Source organism: Buteo buteo, chromosome 15, assembly GCF_964188355.1.
Source record: "Buteo buteo chromosome 15, bButBut1.hap1.1, whole genome shotgun sequence".
Lineage (NCBI taxonomy): Eukaryota > Metazoa > Chordata > Aves > Accipitriformes > Accipitridae > Buteo > Buteo buteo.
In genome coordinates, this window is record NC_134185.1 from 16,007,363 (window position 1) to 16,031,335 (window position 23,973).

The window sequence follows — 23,973 nt, forward strand, 5'->3', positions numbered from 1 at the left end:
CAGCTGCTGGGTGCCCCCAGCCTGGGTTCTCCCCCCACTCACCCCGGGCGCATGCCCATGGGGCAGTGATGAAGGCAGGTAGGAGGCAGTTGCTCTGTGTGTGTGCGTATACTATGCCAAGAATAAATATTTGCAGCTTGGGGAGTATCCTGCAGAAACACCTTCACTTCTCCTCCTGTTTTCCCTTTGTTTTTACTTTTTAAATTTGAGCTTTCTCTTCTTGTGTGTGTTTTAAATGAGAGAAAACTGTGTGTTGCAAGCCCACAAAGTGATTATTTCTCAAATCCAGGATGTCAGGGGAGAGTGAGGGTTCTAAGCAAGCTGAATAAATTGAATATGCAGAATGTTAAAACAAAAAATGGTGTGTTTCATATTGATGTGGCAAAACCGGTCTGGAAAATTTAGATCCCAGCTGAGATCTGACTCTCATGTGTGTCTTGTAGATGCACTTTAAGGCAGAGCTACATTTCATTTTCATAGAAAAATATGTCTGATAAAAACACTTGGAAAAGTCACTGGGCTGGGAAGTGGAGGATGGAGCTAGTCCAGCATGTAATATTTTAGATTTTGTTTCTTGCTTAATTATTTAACTGTTCATTCACAAAACTATAGGCTGGTTAAGACATTAATACTTACACTTTAAATAGTAAATTTTTGTCTTTCACTGAAAACATGACTGGTGTGGTTTGGTGTGATACAATTTTACATCCCAAACAACTTCTTAGGGAAATGCTATAGGCTGGTTAAAATGGCAGTACAGAGGGTGTTTTTTTTTCCCTTCAGCTTGCAGAAGGTGCTAAAACAGTGATCCTCAGCTGTGAGGATCTCAAAACCTCTTGCTCAGAATTAAGATTCATGGCAGTTTAGTGAGAGCAGAAAAGATCTCTGTGTGAGAGGCAGCTGATATTTTTCTCCCACCATAAATCTTGATTTCAAAACTCTGATTTCAGAAGTGGGAAAACTGAAGCCCAAAGAGCTTAAGGGGAAAACTTAAAAGCACTTATTTGGCCTAGATTCAACAGTGTTAAACTAGCTTAGTTACTTGGGCACCTAAATACCACCAACTCTCAAAGACTTTCATATTATGAGCTCTGAAAAATTAGAATATGCAGATTTGATCATATTGCCCCTTTGGCAAGGAGGATTCAGGCTGAAAGTATGTGAGGGGGAGAAGATGGCCAAGATCTGATCTGAATGCATCAGTGTAACTAAAGACGCATTTTAAAACTGATTTAATTATATCAGTTAAAAAACTTGGCACAGTCCGTTTCAATTCATCTTGCTTCTATTGATTTAGCTAGAAACTGTAGTCTTAAAGTGTATGGAGCTGTTTGGTGTGGAACCTGCCTGACTTCTCCCTGGTTTTTAACAGATTGCAGAAATGATACCTCCTGGACCACTGTTGGCATTGCCCAAGGAGCCAGGCAAGGCTTCCCTCTGCCTCCTTCTCCTTCTGCCTGAAATGTATGTAGTGTTGGACTTGCCGTCACTTTATGGTTATGTCAGCAGTCCTGAGACAGCAGCAAGCAATGCAGTGATCTCCTTTCTCTCCAGCATAGCAAAGGAGAATAGAGAGCCTTTACTGCAGATCCCACATAGCAGACCTCATTATTGCAGCTGCCAAAGCACGGCCAAAATGTTTACTTATAAAAATAAAGGGTGCATCTACTGCTTGGGGATCGCCGAGCCACACTGCGGAGCAATACAGTCCCCCTGGATAGCATCTGGTCCTTGTGTTTGTTTGGTCCTGCTCCGCGTCCTCGTCTGCCGTGCACTTGTCTCCCGCTCACTCACATGCCTTAACATTAGCCAGCAACAGCATTCCCAAACAGAATGCTGCAGCTGAGGGCCCTATGGGATAAAAGTGTGGGCCCTGTCTAACCTCTGTCACAGGTTTCTCGTCCTTGCTCTACATGTTTTAAAGGGTGTGAGTAGAAGGTGTGAATACAAGTGATGGATTCTTAAGGATGATGGATTGTAGTTTACATTGCCCATCATAAACTAAGAACCCTATTTATAGTGAGGATAAAATTGCAGTATCATATCTGAAAGTAACCTGGCACTATGACCACAGAAACACTTTTAAAACTGTTTAAAATAGTTTTATTCTCCCTGTTAAGACTCCCTAGGCTGGAACAATCAATGTGTACTCTAATCCACAGAGCCAATTTTGTAATGGATAGCTGCTATCACATTTTTTACTCCTAGCCCTAAATGGCTTACACAAATCATAGCTGAGGAAAGACATTCTGTGTATGTTAACTTGCACCTGATTCTCACTGCTAAAGAAACACCTTCACTAAAATTTGTGGAGCAAAGCTGTCTCACTGCCTCTGGCTCCCTGCACCAGCAAGAGCTGTCGCTTTCCTTTTCAAAGATGGGGAAAGAGGCCAAAATATACATGACAGCTTGTTTAAATGGGACTTCAGATATGTTTAAGGTCATATTCTCCATTTTGATGGAGTTTTGTTCATTTAAAAATTTATTAAAATTCTGAGACTTCAGCATTTAATTGCTAAATTCTTTCATGAGCCTAGAATTGCTCCAGAAACAGATGTTTAACCTCTCCCTCCTCATTGAGACATTGAAGAAACATCTTTTCTTAGAGCAGGAGTTTTATCGATCTGTGCAAGAGTCAAAAATGTAGATACTGACGTTCAAGCCCAGTTCTTCCAGAGGGTCTGTAGGCAACGAGCACTTGCTAGTGGAGAACCAGTACAGTAAATAAAAGTGCTTAAAGTCTGGACACTGTGAGGCTCATTTCCTTTCTGGAAACACACCTGGGAGTTTCCATGAGATACCCCAACTAGTAATGGCTCTTTCCCCTTTTCCACTACCTTTTAGCATTAAGTTATTCCAGGTGTCTCTTATTTCTTTCATCTCCTTTGTCCTCTCCAGGAATTAAAATAGAAAGCATAGAGCTATTTGTCATTCTCATACCTAACTGATAGAGGAAATTATGCAGTGGAATCATTAGGAAGAAATTTTATTTCTGTGGGTTTTTTCCCAAGAGAAAAAAGTCTGATACCTTTATTCTATTTAATTTTTTAATTTAGCAAGGAACTTTTTATTTGTTACATATTTCCCTAACCAAGCCCTGAGTAATGCCTGTGATACTAGAACCTGTTGCTAATGTTTCCTTGTCCTCCCTTGTGTCACAATGCTTATTATCATCATTCACTCTTCAATTCCTCTCACCTGTTATATCATGTTTTTTCAAAGCAGGTACTAACACGTAATGTGTTTTTTTGGTGTCTCATCAAATTGGGCATTTAAGCTTAGATAGGAAGGGAATATTAATATTAAATAACAATAAGAGAAGTTTGAAGTTTGGCAGTTCAGCCACTTTTGAATTATCCCCATGGGGAGAGAAAAAAAAGCCACAACTAGATTTTTTTTTTACTATGTTGTTCAGAGAAGTTGAGGGAATGAGGATTACTTTTTAATCTTCTCATAAATCCAAAATGGCTGAAGGAATTTTGCTCAAACTTTTTAAAAAATCACTTTGGGAACAAGTCAAAGTATGCTTTTTAATAGTAACCATGTAATTTACTGTAAAGAGGTTGACAACTGAATTGAGAAGTGGAATTAAATTTAAAAATGTGTTTGAGTGTGCTATCCTTCTCTGCAATGGCAAGAAATTTTTTCATAGCATATGTCCAATCTTTCACTTAAAAAGGCAACTAGTGTCGAACCTGCTATTTTCTTGATGAATGAAAACAGTTTTCTGCTGTTGAACTGATAATAGGCTTTTATTATACTAACATGAAGACATCTTCACCAAATCTATCAAGAATCCAGTGTGTAAGTAGAGTATACAAGCTATCTACTGGCACTTTTCCCAGGAAACTGATTTATCTTTTCAGCAACAAATAGCTACTGCTACTGCTTAATCGGGCAGTATTTGTGAAATGTCATTTTAATGGGGACACATTTGGTCAGTGTCAAGTGACTTAAGTGATGTTTTAGGTATGAAATTCCATGCTGAGATTCCCACTGATCACTGAAAAAGTGTGACATTTCAGGTCTGGCATTTCAAGATGGAAACTAATATTTAGGTGTACCATGGACTCAACCATGCATAGGTGCATCAGTACTCATTTGGCCTGCCTATACAGTTTCTAGCTTCTGCAAAAACTAGGCGAAAAGATGTCTTATGTTCCATAACAGTAAAACAAAGATGAAATCATCAAGGCTGGTTAAAACGCACACTCTGAGTCTACATTAAAGTTGATTAGGAGCTTTCGGAGGCAGGTGCTCCATCTGAGGTGGGAGGTGATAACAAATGATGAAGCCTTGGTCTGCACCTATGGTGTCTCTGGGGTTAGCGGTGGTCCCCAGTGCTCTGCCTCATGAGCACTGGGCTGCAGCATTAGCAGTGCCCAGGAGGCTGCATCAGGCAGGTACCAGGGTCAGGTAAGTAGAACAGACTGAACTGGTCACGCAGACGTGACTTCTGAGCAGAGGCTTTTACAATTCCTTCTTGTACAGAATGAAGCAAATGTAAATTACCCCATCCTAATTTACTTGAGACAAGTGAAACGGGAAATAAACCTGAGGGTATGTGATGAGATCTTGTAAGACAGTACTCTCTTGCACAGAGGGAGAAGAAAGTTCACTCTGTTGCAGGCCTCCTCAAAGCCGTATTCAACAGTACCTCTTTACATCTTTCTGCAACAGAAGACTTCATATTCCATGACATATTGCAGTTCTGGTTGATACTGAAGGGCTGGAGTTAAAGTTGTTGTAAGGAACTTTCATGATTTTTTCTAACACTTCGATTCCACAAAGGATCAATATCTTTATCATAACCACCTCCTTAAAGGCCAGAAAATACATTTTACACTCATCAACTTAATCATGTCATGGAAAAAATTCAGGAAGCTGTTTATGCAGGGAGTTAGACTTAGACACACAAAACTGTGATACCTAGACATTGTTTTTTCAAAAAAGTAGATGTATGTTATTATTTTACTAAAAATATACATGATTAAAATATGCTAGCTTTTTGCTCTTTTTAAAAATTTCTCTTAAGACAGCAGTATTCTACAAAGATGTCATCAATAGCGCTGAGTGTTATTGAATAATTCTATAAAATTTGTGACATAGAGTATCTCAATAGAATATTTCATGCTTTGTGTTTTCTCTGCTTCTAATACTCTCAGGTGTACTTGTTAAGATGAATGAAGCCTAATCTAAGTGTTTAGGCTAATGCCACTACCATATTTTCCATTGTGACAACAGAACTAATAACACAAACAAAAATATTGCTGAACATCAGATCATGAGGCAGAATCCTAATGTTGTGAGCTTATACACTAACGTGATGGAAATATAATGCTACAGAAACTGTGAACATATTGAAATAAAAACAAATTGCATCCTCATCTTCTTGTTTTAGGACTTCCTGAGAAGACCCTGTTAAAGTCAAAAGGCCTCCCATGACACTAAAATTGATATCCCTTTTAAAGCTCTTTGTTAGTGTTAGTGTGTGTAAGAAAACATCTTGACCACAGATGACAATCAAGTCCATAGTATTCAATCTGAATTCTTTGTGTAGGAAGATGTGTATTTTACGTAGGCATGTTAAATAAGCTGAAGTATAAACAAATATGGTTATAATTTTTAATGAGACTTTCCTGGGTGAGAGGAGTTGCTTTAATAGCCTAGAGCTATGAAATGAGGTCCTTTCACGCTGTTTTTAAGAATGCAGCTTCTGTACTGCTGCATTTGCTTGATTTCTGTTGATTTTAAATTGTTTTAATTCCTGAGAAGAGGAGAATGGAAGAGTTTGTTTTTTCTGATGTTTAACCACCAACCGATCAGCCTCATTTTGATCCCTGGGAAAATCATGGATGAAGTTCTCTTAGAACACTTTTCTAAGTCCGTGAAGGAGAAGGTGGTGACTGAGAATAGTCCACATGGATTTACCCAGGGTAAATCAGCTCCCACCTCCTTGATTGCCTTCTAAAGTGAAATGACTAGGTCTGTGGATGACAGAAGAGTGGTGGGTGTCATCCCTCTTCACTTTACCAAAGCTTTCACCACAGTATCCCACAGCATCCTTGTATCTAAACTGGGACATTCTGGTCTAGATGGATGATCTATGAGGTGTATGGAAAACAGTCTGTACCGCTGGGCTCCCAGTACACAGGTGGAGTTCCTCAGGCGTCTGTCCCGGGATCTGTCCTGTTTATGTTTTTATCGGTGACCTGGAGGTGGAATGACAGGCTGTTCACTCACATCAAGCCTGCAGACAGAAGCAAACTGGGGTACGAGTTGATCTGCTCAGGAGCAAGGAGGCTTTGAATAAATAGGCTGGTGGTAACCTCATGAATTCAACAAGGGCACATCTGGCACTGTAGAACTGCCTGCAGTGCTACGTGCCGGGGACTGGCATGCTGGGAGGGTGGTTTTAAGTGAGGGAGGTTTTGTGTGGATATATGGAATCTCTCTTGTCATGAGGATGATTGAGCAGTGGAGCAGGCTGCCTGAGGAACTTGTGGAATCTCTGCGCTTGAAGCTTTTCAAGACCCAAAGAAACAAAGTATTGACCATCGTGGTCTATATTCAGTGTTGACTATACTTTGAGCAGTGGGGTGGACTAGGTGACCTCCCCAAGGGCTGTTCCAGCATGTATTGCTCAATGCTTCTAATGATGGAAATTACAGATTTATCATCTTTGGTACTGATATTTTCAGTTTTCTTTTTACAATTATGTTTTTCCTCTAATAAGCCAAGGTGGAAATGGTGACTCTTGTAGCAGTAAATGTATGGGAAGGACAAGCTTTGCATCTGGAATGGTTGTAAGAGTACAAAATCTAATTATTATGAACTGTTTATGAAAAAATCTGGTCTGGAAATAGAATAAGATTCTAACCCCCTGCTTAAGACTTTGTTGATATCCCAATGACGGTTGAAAAGACTTTTGATTGCTATTTGTTCCAATATTTGAATCCTATGTTTTAGGCTTCAGCGGGTGGCCTGAAAGAGTGAGGAAATAATTTCTTAAGAAGAAAAATTCGGTTTGTTTTTGTTTGGTTTGTTGAAGAAGTAGATCCTGCCTTTGCCTTTACTATTGACACCTTGTGTCATATCTATATGCTTGGAACTAGCCTGATCAAAAGTTTGAGATGTGCATTCACACTTCTGACTTCTAGGTCAGGTTGATAGGAACCACTGGGGTTTCCTTTTTAGCCTTTCCTTACCATGCCGAAGCAATTAACTTACTGGGATTATCTGTGCATTAGCATCTATCAAATTCCCTGCTATCACATGGAACTAGGATATTGATCTCTCCTCTCGTCTCCTCTCCTCTCCTGTCTTTTTGCGGCAAATTATTATTTGTGGCCTTGGTTCATTTAAGTAAGAAGAAAAAAACTACCTACTTCTCCCCACTGACTGCACAGGGGAATTTAGGCACTTACCTACTAATGAGGATTGGTACACTGGGCGCTTTAAAATTAGATTCAAGTTAAGTGCCTAACCTGGGTGAACTTGATCCCACCCTCAGTCATTAATGGATTATAATGATACTCATTTTACAGAAAAGCTCACTTAGAATGTGTGTTAGCAAATTCTGTTTGAAATTTTTAAAAGCAGCACAAGTTACTTGGACGGCTGTTCTCATTCATTTAAATGAACTCATAGGCAGCTGTCAAAAAATATTCTTCAGGACAGAGGGCACCACTCTTCTGTTTCTACAGTGCCTTGGCACTGCAGTCCTAATCTGTGACCAGGCCTTCTCTATGTTCTCTGCAATATGTGTGGTACTACAACTCATAGTAAAAATAAGATGATAAATCTGTTCATTAGTGGAGGAAATATTTCCTCCTATCAACTAGCCAGGCAGAAATGGAGAAAACCTGTTGTTTAAAAACACAGAGAAGAAGTGCCAATTTTTAGGTCATTAACTTGGTTTTATATTCAGATCATTTAATGTTATATTTTCTGTAGTTTGCAATTGGAGAAGCTGAACAGGTTAATTTTGTGTCTGAGGTGGTAAATTTGACTTCCATACACCTGTAATGTAACTTTAAGTAAAATATGACATGCAGAACTAACTTAAAGAACAAGGAGATTAAAATACATGACACTCAGGAAATTGCAAACAGTTGCCAATCCAAGCATTCTTTTGAATCTCTAAAAGAATTCTTTGTTGTGAAACTATTCGTTTAAACAATCGCACTTTAAAAAATGTCCTTTATTAGTGCACAGGTTGGACAATGGCCAACAAAATAAGTTACTTATATTTTCTGTGGTTCTTTAATATTTTTTCCCTTCTATACTTTCATCACTAGTCTCTTGTCCAAGGCAATGGAAGTCATTTGGAGCCTTTCCACTGGTTTCCAGGGCATCAGATCACTTCCCAAGCGAGATGATAGTCCAAGAGATGAGGGAAGAAACACACACCAGCTGTAGGTCAAGGGAAAAGAGAGGTGAATTACCCTGTTATTTCTTGGGATTTTCTGCATAAGTGATTCTCAGCATAACATATGTACTCTGGAGCTAGTGTGTCGTTATCATGAATCCATTTGGCGTTCCTTGTAATGGCTGTGATCATCAATCCGATTAGTACTCATATAGATGTCAATGATGTTCCATTACAATTTATTATTAGTTAATGAACACCTATATTAGGCTCATACTACACTCATTTTAAAAACTGCTTAAAAGGGTTAGCCATGAAATTTAGTGGCAGCCAAGTTCTGTGTCTCAAATCAATCCTCAGCTTCCTGCAAGGCTTCTCTCCAAGAGTGAAATCTTAAAGCCCGTAAGATCCGTGCTAGGGGACAGAGACAGAGGTCCTACAGCCCTGCTTTTGGGCTGCTAACGATGCAAAGCCCACTCAAGCAGTGCTCTCCAGCTCCTGCACTCCTTCTGCCTCCATCCTCTACCTGCCTGCTCGGCCAGAGGCTACCAGCCTGTGGCCCTGTGCAGTGTTTCTGCAGGTAGTGAGAGGCAGGTGAGGGAGCTATTTCCCAGGAGCAGGGACCAGAAGGACCTTGATTTTGTGCCAGCGTTTCCCCCAGGTATGACTGAGAAGCCAGCTGCTGTGCTCACCCAGCATCCAGTCCAGCTCTTGCTGCTGTGACCTTGCTGACGTAGGAGTCAGGCTGTCACTGACAGAGCCAGGAGATACTGCCTCCAGAGAAGAAAGCTGCTCAGTTGTCCCTAATCAAGGAGGTACCTGAGTCATAATGGACTTTTCTGCATAGAATGCAAAGGTCTCGCCAGTCAGCAGATCAGCACTAGCTTGACTTTGCATGGTGCCCTGGCTGCTGTCCCTCTGATAGAGATTGAAAACCAATAACAAAGGACACATTTTTTAAATAAACCCTCGATTTAGATTTGTTATCCTTATTTCTTTTTTTTTTCTTTCTCTTTTTTTTTTTCTTTGGTAATAATTTATTATTATTTTCTGTTCTGGGCAGCTACCTTTGGGATCACTGCACTCTTTCAAAGTCTGTTTTGGGCAATAGTTTTGAACGGAAACATAGGCAAACAAGTTGTCACAAGGATGGTTCGTATATTTGGTTTGTACCAAAATAAATGGGGAAATAATATGTGGAGTTTGCATATCACTGCTGATTCACAAATCATTGTGAGTATGTCTGCTGATATTGTACATGAATCACTTCGCGTGAAATTATTAATGCTCAGAAATCATGACAGTGAAAGCATCTGTAGTTTTGATAGGAAAGCAGAGGCGTGCACACTCAGTTACGGCTGTAGGCTGAGGCTGTTTCAAGGTGCTTGGTCAGGCCGACTCTCCCTGAGCCCAGGGCACTCTGTGCACGTCTCCCAGCTGCAGCTTTGCACTGCTTCCACCAGATCAGGCGCTGGGCCCTTCTGGCTATCACCCTGGGACTGCAGCAGCTTTCTTATCTCCAGAGGAGTTCCCTACCTACTCCTTTGGTATACCTTTCTATATCCTGGTTAGTTATATATGGCACTTGTCATTCATTTCCAGCTGTTGTTAACTAATTATTGTGATTTAGCATCATGCTTCAATCCTTGCATACAAGTCTTCATTTGCCCTTGAATTATTTCTGCCTTACATGTCTCCATCAAACAATTAAACATGGTCAAAATTTATTTTTCCTAAAAACTTTTTCTATGTCCTTTTGTTACCAACACAACCTCCTTTTAGATCAGTGCTTTTTGTAGCTTTAGACAAATTCGTAATTGTTAGTCCACCCCCTGCTCCACCCTTTTCACTGTTTCCTCCTTAATTCTCAATTCTAAGGTATAACATTTTACTAGTTAATGTTGTGTCCAACTTCTTTTACAGCAGTTGTTGGAGCATTCCCCTTCATGGTTCTCCATACAATTTTTTCCTAGATCCTGTCAGTTCAAAATGCAGCTTCTCAGTGTCTTCTTGGGCTATCACCCCAGCCATGCCATTTATTCCTTTTTCTACCCTTCAGTAAAATGTAAACTGCTACTCAATGCCTTTGAGATCCTTCACAATCCGTAGTGCTGAGTCAGTATCTTGCATCTCCCATCCTCTTTGCTTTGCCACTGTCATTCCCCCTTGCTTGAGTTTCAGCCATTGCTGTGCTTTGTGCCTTCTTACGCCATGAAGCAATGTCTCAGAGCAGATCCACAAGGCCGTGACTCTAATTCCAGTTTCTGATAACTTTTGGAATACTTACCAAAAGGCTTTAGGACCAATACTGAGAGAAGAACAATTTGAATTTTGCTGTGAATTAGTAGGGAAGGGTGCAATATTGTCCTCTTTTAATTCTGGCTCATGCAGGTATCACCTCAGAAGGCAATCTCTTTGTCGAAAAGACCATTTCTGCACCACACATCTGGGCAGCACCTAGCACATTGTTGGTTCCAATGGAATACAATAGCAACAATAATAATAACCCTCACCCAGAAAACCTCATTAAGGACCTCAGGTATCCCTTGAGTTAGGTATTGATCCATGTAAAGGATTGCTGTGTCATGCACTTACATGAAAGGCCAGATTTAAATCCTCCAAAAAGCCACAGAAGAGCTCACATTACATCTCCACAAAGAAGCTTGATTAAATGTGAATTTAGTTCAAGGTCTGAAGTGTACATATTAAAACACCAGAGGATCTTTTAATCAAAACCTGGACCCTTTTGCGTGGTTGAATCTGTGATTTTTGTTAGGTGATATTGACACGGATTGTTCACTGATGCATTGTGATTTAATGCCATGTCACCATAATCCTTGCATGCAAATGATTAATTACAAAGCGTATTTGATTTTTTTAAAGGACTTACCACATTTCCTCAACTTCTGCCTCCATTTCGATTGCAGTCTAAAAGCCACATGCCTTTCATTTTTTAGTTTTGTTCAAATTATGTCAGAAGATGTAATAATTCACAAGCTATTTAGCTTTTGGATTAAAACAGGTAATTGTTGTTTGTAAAATATTATGGCTTTAAGTCTATAGCAACTTTAAACATTTCAGTGTTTGCTTCGAGGCATGAGGAGACAGTGACACAGCTCATTTCCTCTGCTGAGCTCTCTTTGCTGCCTTGTACAACACTTATTTCAAAGCACGCCACAGCTTAGAACTGTCGTGATCCCCATTAATATAAAATCATTGACCTCTGCTCCTGCTGGTGCGACTAAATTACATTCTGCTGCTCAGCAGCAGCCACATATGGGGCCAGCTCTTTTAGTCATGGCCAGGTGCCTTGATGTCAGCGCTGCCCCTCCTACGCTCTGGGTTTTCCTTTAATGAGGATTATGCACCTTCAAAGATAGAGGAAACCCACTCCCAGGATGGCAGCGTTTCTAATGGCATCTGGTCTTATCGCGCCCAGTAACGCGGTGTTGTAGGAAGCTGTGGAGAGACGCTCTATTTTTCCCCCCAGTGAGGAATTGTGAGGGGTCATGCTTTGGTAGCTGTGTTCTCCCTCAACCAACAAACCCAGGACACTGTGAAGAGAAATATCACATTTTTATGAAGCCCTGTAGTGCTGTGTTAAAACGGTATCCCATATCGTGTCAAAACCCGGGTGGGATTCCTTCCCCCTCCTCTCGCCCTCTTGTTCATGCTGCACAAAAATAAAGTGCACTTAGCACAGTTTAATAGTCTGCACATTATTGTGTTCTTACAAAAAAAAAAAGAAAAAGATTTTATAGGATTGATTAGGATTGATACAGCTTCTGAGTGTGGTCAGCTTTTCTCACTGTGTGGTCTTTCTTGCTCTTTTTTCCCTGACCCCTTTCACCCACCCCCACCCCCTCGAGACACTGTGCTTTGTGAGCCATGGTGCATTTTTGCTTGTAAGCTCTCTTCACTACAAATGGCCCTGAGCAGTAAGTTTTTATACCAAATCTTCCTAAACATGGTGGTGTTCAACAAGGAGACATTTTATGTCCTGGTCTCGCAATGAGTTATGTATTCTTGGACTTCAGCACCTATCAGAGGGACTGGATACTGATGATAATGTCTGGAGTAACACTTGAACTGCCACAGAAATCGCCAGTGCACTCTTTTTGGGTCCAGCGGCACCAAGCAGTATTCATCACATTAAGCTTGTGCTGATGTCAAAGTGAACTACCAATGATCATCTCCTTCTTGAGGGGAGTCAAATTCTCATAGATCTTATCATGTGAGAACAAGTAACAGAAGAATTTGGCAAGAAATTCTTTTTTATACAAGAAAACCAGAAAATGTTTTATGGGAAGTGTACAAATACATGTTTCTTTTGTTATAAAGTATCTCTGTGCCAAGGACTTTAACAACATTGATCCCTTTGATAACTATCACTATTTTTTCCTACTTTAGGATACTGTGTGATGTTATTTGATTTTAATTTTGCAATTACTTTAAATCTGACACTATTTGTTATTTTTGAAGGATTTAGGGAGTTTTGTATTCTCTGTACAAAGCCATGACATAAAATAACCGTAAGTGTTGTTCTTGACTGCAATGACCGCATTGTGTATATATTCTTTGTCATATTCTCCTTTTTGCTCCTAGTGAAAGTTAATGCTGACAAAAAATGATCTGGAAAGGAAGCTGAAGATTTCGAAATTTCTTGTTGGTAGGCAAGAGCAGCCGAATTGCAGATCAATCTTTGTAATGCAAAGGAACAATTCCTCGTTTTTCTTTTGTGTGCACGTGTGAGGGGGGGAGGAGGAGGTTTTTAATTGTGTTTTGTTCTTTATGAAAGGTAACATCTGGATTAACAACTTGCTTCTGAAAGCTGATACCCAAACAGAGTGCTTTCTTTACTGAGAGATGTCCTAACCCCAGTCACACGACTGCTAATTTGGCTTTTCTCTTAATCTCTGCAGAACTTGCTGAACAGAAGCGAAACTATGTGCATGCTAATGGCTTACTTTCTGCATACTCCCCTCTCTCCCTCAGAGTGTCTGGTGTGCAAAGCCGAGCTGGAACAAAGATACACTAATTATTCTCCATTAATTTGTCTGCTTGAATGGTCCTAAATACCAGAGTGATTAATTAGCGCAAGGCAGCCAGGGCAGGATGTCACACCCTTCTCTGCGTTTAAGTGTCGGCAAGGTTGTGCTCAAGTGTTGACAACAGCATATCTTTAATTTTCTCCAAGAAGAAAAGTTTAGTCAGTACAATTAATTTGAGCTTGGCTAGCTTGCAGGAATAAATGTAACATGTGGAATAATATTACTGCTGCTTAGGCAATTTTTTGCATCCTTAGGGTACGGTAAAACTTTTTGGCACCTCAGTTATTGAATATTGTTTTTCTATAATTGTTTCAATTTGGTTTAATTACTTTTGTGCATTTTGCAGTTAAAAAGTGGATCATAAACCAGCTAGAAATTATTATCTTTAATGACTGGAGATGGGGTATACATGAATGGCTTGATATGATAGATGAATTAAAGAGAGACAAATAATGTCAGTTCAGTTTCTGAATCATCTTAATTCAGTGTTTTTTCATGGTCCCTTGCCCAAAAATGTACTTCAACATGGTTTAAAAAATTACAGACTACCTAGTTAGCAGTACTTCAAATAAATTAAGTAAAGCAACTTGAAATTAAAATAAACCTCGCCCAGCAATATTTCACCTGAGATCAGCACTTGCATTGCCCTTCTGTTTTCATATAGAGCTGTTAAAAGAACAGTTAACAATACAGTCTTCTAAAATTAGCTCCATAATAATGCTAAGATTTATATATACACATTTGTGGACTGTATAAGAGAATTGTTTGTGTTTAGCAAGCATGGTACATAAAAAGAAAGCATCAGTTGTAGTAACACTGGTAATTGTAAAACTTAATGCATTTGCAAGTCTTTGTGTTTTGTTTTGATTTTTTAACCACTTCTTGCAGCATAATTTTTTCCTTGGCGGGGAGGGGGTATAAATGCAAGAGGCCCTAGACATTAGAGGATGCCTGTGACCTTTTAGCAGCTACCCTCAGATAAACCCCTAAAGGGGCCATACCAGAAGCTACAGAGAGCGCGTCATCCCTCCTCGCATTGTTAGTTGCTATTGTTCTCCTTGTCAATTAATTCCCCATAATAAATGTTTGACCATGTTGCGGCTGATACAAGCTGCTTCAATGTATGTTACTTTCCACGGAAGCTGACGCTTTCTCTGGATCATTCATTGCTGTGTTTCAGCCATCAGTGTATATTTTACTTTATAAGTGAATTCTTTATTCAGCTGTGTGAGTGCGCAGAAGTTCTCATGTTACAATGAGAGTTTGGGGAAGGGTTTAACTAAACGAGGAACATTTGTTAGCTGTTTAAATTGACAGAGCTTATGCATACCAAGTTTTGCAGAAAGACGTAAGTGCTAGGATGCATAGTGAAACATCCAACTATGATTCAGTCAGGTATTGCAACCATTATGGCACCTACATCCAAGAAAACAACAGACAATTCTGACAAAAGCTACCAGTTGCTGGCTCCCTCTGCGGTCAATAAAAATAGGTAGACAAAATAGACTGTGAATATGAGCTGAAGGGCTTGGCTGTGAAGTACAGATGATTGAACCTTATTTTTAAAAAAGGTAAAGAACAGGTCGTTAAGAAATACCATCCTTTTACTTCTTCGGTGCGTTTTGAATTTTTCTGCTTGCTGGGTTCCCTAAGTAGGAATTTTTTGCATCAGAAGTCTGTGATTTCTCAGTCTTTTCTCTGATCAGTGAATGATGCTGAGAAACTCTTTTTCCCAGTTCAAGATGCTCTTTTAGTTCCCTTGTCCTAAAAATAATTCCCTACATTTTAGGTTCTAGGTTCTTACTGACATATACTGACTTGTTAAGCTTGTCTTCCTTCTGCCCAGCAGTCTCATTCCAAAACCATCATTTCCCCATTTCTTCTCTTTTAATCAATGCCTGTCCACACAAGTCAGCACGCTGTATGCAGAGTATCTGTGGCTTCCTTTAAGACAGCTCTGTAATGAGAACACTTCAAATCAAAATGTCTAGACAGAATATTGGGAAAAGAGAAAATCAGCATAATTTCAAACTCTTAGGCGGTTGGTTTGACCAGAGAAATGGGACTGAACTATTCAAATACACTCCCCACTCTTATGAGTATTAACTTTTGAGGTCTGTCCCAACAGCCTTGTCATAGGCAGTGTTCTTCACACTCTGCTACTTAATCAAAAAAACAGCATCCATCAAGCTGTTTTGAAAACGAATGAGCTGCTTTGTGGGAGAATCAATTCAGTGTACTATTACAGGGCCATGCTTGTTGGTAGTGATCCAACTTGGATTTCTTGAAAGCTGTTAATTCTACAGCTAGTCCCGTTGCTTTCAGTGGGACTAAACTAGTAAGTCAGAAGTTACCAGGTCTTCCAATCCTGTTTCAAAACTTCAAGTGACTAGAGAATAAGAGATGAGTTCAGCTACACATAGCTTGCTCCACTGTTGTCTGTTGGCTCTAAAATATTATCTATGACGGAGTAGAAAGCAGTTCTTAAATAACATAATTTTCTTAGCATGAATCATAATCTGTTAATTTCTGCCTTCAGGTGATATATTAATAATTTTTTTCCTGCCTTTATTTTCAAAGGGCTCTAAGTCCAAGGTATTTGTCCAACATAGTAAAAGTAAGAAATGTATCAAAGGACCTTCTTTGTAGTGTTGATATTGAAAGAAACCTGCTGTATACTTGGTGCACTGGAAATGTTATTTTAAAGTGAAAAAGTTAGTCCTGTCATTTTGAAAGGTCAATATTGATGTCAGTTTATCTGCTATGTCAGTACTGGTCAAATGAGTCCTCCCTGCATGGTGAGAGCAGATCTAGGTTGTGTAGGTGGCCTGTTAGCTGAACTGTGCTAGCTGTTGCACCTCTTTTTTTTCATCCTTGTGTTTTTACAATATCTCCCTTCCTCCATATGGTAACCAAGTGAAAAGTCCATTCAGACTTAGAGAAATATAGGACCAAGTTCAGAGATGCCCAACATGCAGATGGTACAGAATTTTGCTAATATTTCCTTTGTAATTAACATTTTATAAGTTGGTTCTCTCCTTATTGCCTAGCAATTGATCTTAATTATTTGCTGGAGACTGTGGTAAATCAAAGGCAAAATGCAGCTGTTGTTCTGGAGGATATCTGAAGTGCATCCTAACATTTGGCTGATTAAAAAGCCCCAGACTCCTCTGGTATAGCAGAGTATAAATGTGAAGCATGGGAGAGACATGTCAGTCCCTCAGTTTACAGATCAGCCACCAATAAGGAGGAACATCTAAATATGAAGCAGAATTCCAGTGCAATTTGGCATAGCTTCATTGACTGCAGAGAAACCGCATTGATTAGCAATACCTGTTGAGTCCACACCTGCATGAGATCTCTGTTTATCACAGCAGGAAGATTTTGTGTGTATGTACTTCAATTGAGTGAGCTCTGGGGTTTAGAAAAAATAACTGCTGTTATCTCTTTTGTTTTATTCAAAGCCAGGCTCAGTGGCTACTTGGAATCAGCAGGTCCAGCTGGACTTCCCTCAAAATTAGGGGCTGAGCATAGTTTCTTTCCTTGCAACATCTCCATTAATCTGTTGTCATCAGTTTTCCCTAGAGATTTAACTAGGGTGTCCAGTCCTTTTGTGCTAAACACACAAAGTTAAAAAGAGTTCTTAGAGCAAGCATTTCGAGTTCATAAGGAAATGAGACAAAGTACAGTATGTAAGCCATGAAAAAAAAAAAGAAAAAGTAATAGCAGTACAGTATTGCAGATTTTCTTTTATTTCCTAAGTGTTCTGCTAATGACTGAAAGACTGGCATTCAGAAGCCACCCTGTCTTCTTGTTTGTGGTCAGAACTGTAACTACACAATGAGTCACCTTTCCTAAGCAAATGCCAACTCTTGGTCTGTAACTGTGTGGAAATGTGTACGCTCAATAGCTCAAGGCATCACCCTTCAAAGTGTTGAGCACCTCTATAAGAATTTCCGTTGCCACCCATGGAAATTGCAGGTTCTGATCCCATTATGGAAGAATAACTGTCTAAATGTGGATGTGGAAATTAATTTGATCCCCTCCTTTAGTGAAATTCATATTTTTTTTCACTTGTACCATCCTAATTTTTTAGCAAGACGTAGTCTTTAAATTGATGTTGTCACTGACCTCCCTCCTTTCCCATTTACCTGCTACCTGCTGTTTACTAACATTTGTTTTCTGATAGTGTTTGAAAGATGGAAATTACTTTCAATCCTATTTCTGGAACAGAGCCTGAAGTGTTCGGAGATTTATCAGAGGAACATGTGTATTTCTTCTTATTCTGAAGGTCTAATTCTGAACAATCAGGCCAAGTAAAACCAAAACACTATGCTAACAAGCTGTGAGAGGCTATGGGAGACAAAAATGGGTTCTCCTGGACTTCTGAATATTTGATGCTCTCATATCTGAAGGGCAGAGGGGTAGTAGCCTCAGAAACTTTCCTGTCAATAGAAGGCATTTGGGTGAGTTCTTGGTCCAAGAGCTTCATTTCTGAGAGAGAAGAAAAGGTGGTTTTGGTAATATATTAGCCTTTCTGACTACAACATATCCTCATGTAAAGGAGAGAAAGAGATCAATCCCTTTTCCATCCTGTTATTTATGGCATCCACATATCACAAAAGTAATTTGGACAGGATTTGATGCTCACACAAGGTTACATTAGAGAAATACTAAAAAATCTGTCTAGTTCCTGTTACATATTTGCAATCCTTTTATCCTCCTTTGTCACAAGATGATACTAAATAGATATGACTGTATAAAATATAAATCTCTAAAATATGAGGACTTTATGTATTCTTTAAGAATTCCCATAAATAATAGGAATTTGAAAAACAGCTGACTTTTTCCTCAAAAATCACTTCATTACAGCAATTCAAAGATGTAATTAGGACAATTACTTTTAATAGTGTTGCAGAAGCTGAGGCAGGGTAGATCATCCAAGTTTGTAGGATCATAATGGAGAATGTATACAGAGGAAAGTAGAGTACTTACATACACAGGTTGATGATGCAGCAGACTCGAGCCTAGCATGTCCACCTGGCACCATGTGACTTTGACCACAGCGTTAATCCTATTCCCTCCAAAAGGGAAATTCACAAGTCATTAGGATCTGATTAAATTGCTCTGCTGGCTCACGGCCTTGTGTAGGACAGCAGTGCTGGGCTGAATCCTGCGGGCATGACCATACATTCTCACATGTGTGCCATGTGTGCGCATGCACGCACCCGCGCGCAGACACACACACAGAGGCAAGGAGCAGACCTTGCAGCACCGTAAGGAAGTAAAGGTCTGCTCTAAATCCTGCCAAAACCGGCAACACTCTTTCTGCTGCCCTCAGTAGGTATTTCTAGGCTGTCAGCCCATTTATTTACCCCCCAGTATGCGCTGTCACTCCTGATCACTTACTCACATAGTGCTTTCAGAAATATGTTTACAGAAGAACCTCATTCTGACTTTCATATTAGTGCAAATTAGTGGGAGTACTTTCCTCGGAAGTGCTCTTGGGAGCCATTTTGGAAAGCTCTTGTTATTTGCTTGCTACTGTAAATTAATCCCAAATGTTTGTATATTATTCATGAACCTAAAACTCAGACAAGCCTTCTCCCCCTACCTCTGTGTTTATATAGTTCCCACGACCAGTTAAAGTGAACAAAAACAAGATCTGGGATGTGGCATCACAAAGCCATTACTGCATAAGGGAATAGTTTGACATTGCTCTATAGTCGGGCACGCTTTTGCCACTCAGTTAATGTGAGATATTTCCCTCTACCTTTACAAATAGGAAAGCTATGCCATAGTCATGGCAGGACAGGAGTATGACCGGGGTAGCTCGTTCACTACATGTTCACAATCTTGGTAACCCTCTCTTGTGTAGTGCTCATCAGCCACACTGTTAGAGGATTAAATGTAGGCACAGATAATAATAAGGTAAATACTTAAATAGGTGGCTTTGACAATATGGCACAGGGTAAATCTTTTTCAGATTGAACCAAAATCCTGAGAGCAAACTTTTGATAAGAATATGCACAAACTCTGCTGCATGTCTGAGCCACTCCAAATACTGTAATGCAAGAATATACACGTTGACATGAATACTCTGGTTCTGAGTGGTCATCAAAGGGCAAAAAGCATCCTCATGCTATTGCGCTATGTAGCAGTCATTACACACAGAAGTTAAACCAAAAGTCTGTCGAGTTTTTTAAATTTGGGGGTTAATTCAGCAAGATGAATTGCACAGGAGGAATAGACCATGTGCGCTGCATCATTCTGACAAAAGTTCTCGTGGAAGTAATGCCGTTACCAGATGAGAAACTAAATAGAAATGTTCAATAAAACATGTGTGCATCTGCACAATAGAATAGTCCTTATATTTTACATCGAGCTACCTCAGGGTCATGGAAGGTGTTTTATTAGCACAGTCAACAATAATAGCATGATTTTTATTAGTAGGAAAAGATAGAGTGAGAGACTACTAATTATTTTTCAGCCTGAGGGGCATTTTTCCTGAAATGACTGTTAATTTGATCATTGTCGTGCAGTTCACAGATTTACATGAACTTATTTCAGTGCGACACATGGTTAAGAACTAGACTAAAAATGTTGCTTTATTAATGGTTTTCAGCGAATGTATTAGAAAGTGCTAACCATGTGGGTATAGGGATGATATTGATAGTACTCAGAAGGTTCAATCTTTTTGGAAGTAGCTAGCCCGAAGCCCTTTCTGTGTGATATTTTTTGTTCATGCAGTGAGATATTAAGCCTACAAGAATGAAATAAAATCCCAGTGAAATGAGAATTTGTTGGTGTTGTCTTAGATCTATGTGCAGTGATTTTGCTAGAGGTATTATTTTTTTTTCTTTTTTTTTAAACTGATCTGGCAGGTCTAGGAGCCAATTACTTTTTTAGATAATTATTTAATCAATACATACGCCCTAGATGTTTATGTATGTATGTACGCATGTATAAATATAAACATTCTTTTAATGAATCTTCCACTATAGGTGGCAAAAAATCCAGGTTTTAGCATTTTTAAACACTCTGGCATTTTTTTTACCTCAGCTGTCTCCCCTCCTTTTCAGCCCACATACACACATCCTTTCAATCCTGGAGAGAGTCACATATGCAATCTGAAAGGCCTTTAGTTTAGATTAAGAGAAACTGCAAGATGAAAGGGAACAAAGGCAGAGTCTCCACAAGGACAAATAGTTTGCATCTCCTTTGTCACACGCTGCCTTCGCTTTTCCTTACAAAGTGATACCTTCCCTTGCTGGTGGGGACTTTTTAGAAATGCAAAACTTTAGCGTGCAGCAATCAGTCACTACAGCTGCATGCAACTGTCCGGTGTGCAGACCAGCAGGATGTGTTGCACAGCTGTATCTTTCATCCTGCTGTGCATCTTTCCTCCTGCTGTGGCAGACTCCAACAGGTGGTACAAGTGAAGTACTCTCACATGGTCATATGAACGTTATCTGGGTTTCAAGCTGAACAATTTGAGCTTTTAAAAATTTATTTTCATTGCCAGCTGTAGCGAAAATGGTCGAAGAAACTCCTAGTCTGAGACAGCAAGAGGTTCCAGTGAGCTGTCAGAGTATTTCCTTGCTTTTCTCTTCAAGACCATGCAAGTTTAGTGAGGATTCATCTTCTCCCTCTTGGGAGACCACTGGCACCAATGATCCCCAGGCTAAGAGGTGACTCTAGCCCAGAACGTTCACCTTCTTTTCCTAAATATCTATTGACTTGCAGTTCAGACTGAATTAGGGGGAGCTTTTAGCTCTGTTCCTTCACAAGCATAGTAGAAAGAGAATTTTTGCCACCCTTAATATTCTAGATTGCTGATTGCTCCCCACCCACCCCACCCATGCTAGATCTCTAGCTGGTGGAGGTAACTGGTCTCTTTTTGATGGCTTTGAGGTCCCAGTTTTGGTCCTGCCTGCCTCCAATCACTGTCTGCTCATCAGCAGATGCAAAAGTGACATTTCCTCTTCACGGTTTGGCAAGGCTTATTAGATACTAATTGTTTCTCGCAGTAGCAAGAGACAGAAGTATGTTTATCTGCCTTTTTCTGTCTAGATTTGGTGAGGAAAAGGAACACAATTATTCAAAAGAATGTTTTTCTAATTCCCTACTCCTAAAAGAAAACACTTCACAGAGACAATTATGTTTTTCAATGATACTGTATAACTATGAGTTCCTATAAGAGATTTTAACTGGATTTATAAAATCTTTTAACTAACTGAGATACTTGAGATATTATGGTTTACTATGACTTGGATGGTCAGGTCTTGGGTTCCGATGCACTTATGTCAGAAACCTACCCTAAGCCTCTGTCTGGAAATACACTCAGACAGAGAGACTGCAAATAGGCAGAACGCCAAAGGATAAACTCTTGTTCACCTGTTTCATGAGCAAATAACACAGGGATCCATGGAAGCAAAGGAAAATCCAATAGCCCAAACCTGCCAGGATGGCGCAAAGAGGCAGCACCCTTCCTAATGGTGCCTGACCCTTAACCACCACCTTTGCTTCGCTGTGGGTCTTACTTCTGAAGAATCAAGGTGACAAAAACAGGATTTAGAGTTGCCTTTCTTTCCGTCTCCTTTCCTGCCCTAAGTTAACCTTTGTCATAGATGAAAATTTTGGTTGGTCATCCTTTCAAGTTCATTGTAGGCACCCACAGTGTCTGCATTTTATATAGACTTATTCTCCTGACTTACTGATACCTTAACCATGAGACCGAGATGGGACAGCCTTAACGCTACCTTTTTGCTGAGAGAAGGTGGCAGGCTATTGGTTGGAATGACTGTCATCGTTTTGCTTTATAACAGTTCTGTTCATGATAAAATTATTTATCTCAGCCATGCAGAACTGGAAAGCTACCCTGAGTCCAGCTGTTATGTCAATCTGCAGAAAACAAAAGTAAGAAGTCTAGGAGAGAAACAGGCACAATCAGGCATTACTAGGACTGGATGACGGTTAACATGAATTCTCCATTTCTTGTGTTACGGTCATTCTCTAAGGACTCTCTATGAGGTACTGATAGATCCTGACATGCAGGTCCATATCCTAGACTTTGAACTGTCCTATCATCTGTAGTAGCCATTTGGTTATACACAGGCTCTTCTCTGATAGTTAAGATCTAAATAGCAAGGTCCCATCTGAACATTTCAGATACACCCTTTTATTAGAGACTTCACTTCAAATAAATTAGATCTGTTAGGATTTGAACTGCATTATTTTTAAGGAGTGTTATCACAACAGAATTGTGATATACTAAAAAATATTTCATTTTTAGTAACTTCTTAGTCTATTTTTTATATTTCAAAAAAAAAAAAGTTAAAGCTCTTATTTCAAGAAATGAAATTCAATTTTTTAAACTCTTTTATTTACAACTTTTATTGCTTTCTTCCAAGAATTTGAGAGAGAGGTAAAACTGAAGACTGAATATTGGGAAAATAAAATATGTTTATTTTCATCTAAAAGGAAACCCAAAGCCCATTATCCCAATAGTTATAGCCCTTCAACTGTGCTTGAAATTAAAATATCATTTTTAAACTCAAATAAATAATCTTGAGTTGCATCACACATCTGTTGAAGTAATCCTTAATGATATAAGACTGATATCACGCATTTTTATACTATCTATAGCATAAAAATCTCCCTGTAACATTTTATTCTAAACCCCTTTCATTTTAATATACACAAAAATGGAAGGGAATTAAATGAAATTAATGTTTACAATGGGTTTTCCTTTCTGTTTTGAAAACCCATGGACAACAGAAAATGTCAACTGAAAATCCTGCTGCCTTAAATTAAAAGAATCCTACTGCCTTTAACCAAAAAGAAGGACTATAACAAACACACGGCTAAACATTCTCTGAATTTGCTTTTTTTCTGATTCAGGACATGAAGAAACACAGTTAAATGAGCAAAATGGCACTCTTCATCCAACTGTACTTTGATTTTATCAGCACTTGCTTTCACATTAATCTAACGTAAGGTACAGTTCTATAGTAACCTCTGTACTTTTGTGATGTGTTCCCACTTTATAGCTAAAATAGCTCCGGAGTATTATGGGGGAATTATGAGCAGAAGTGATAGGGCAGGAAATATCTGATCAGTCTGACCCTGTGAAACTGCTGGACATTTCTACTATTTCTACTTTGTCCAAGACAACTGCAGCTTGAATACTGTAAATTAAATTGGAACAGAACCATTAAATTTTAAAGGAGAAAATTGATGTGGCTTATTAAAAATTTTATAACTGAGTAGACTTGAGGCTGTGAAAGGTTTTTTTTAACAAAATCTCTTGGCTGGAAGCTCAATAACATCTAAAAATGTGGGACAATTTCATGCAACTAAACAAGAAGGAAATGATTATACAAGAATCACAACAATATTGCTGTTTGGATGTTCTTTAAAGTTGAGAATAGCCACCTTTGCTTTAAAATTCACATTTTTGAACTTTGAAAAAGGTTCTTGAAGACAATTCGGTGCTGTTTTTTCCCTCCAAAGCCATATGGTTGAGAGAATTAAGCACTGTCCTGGGAA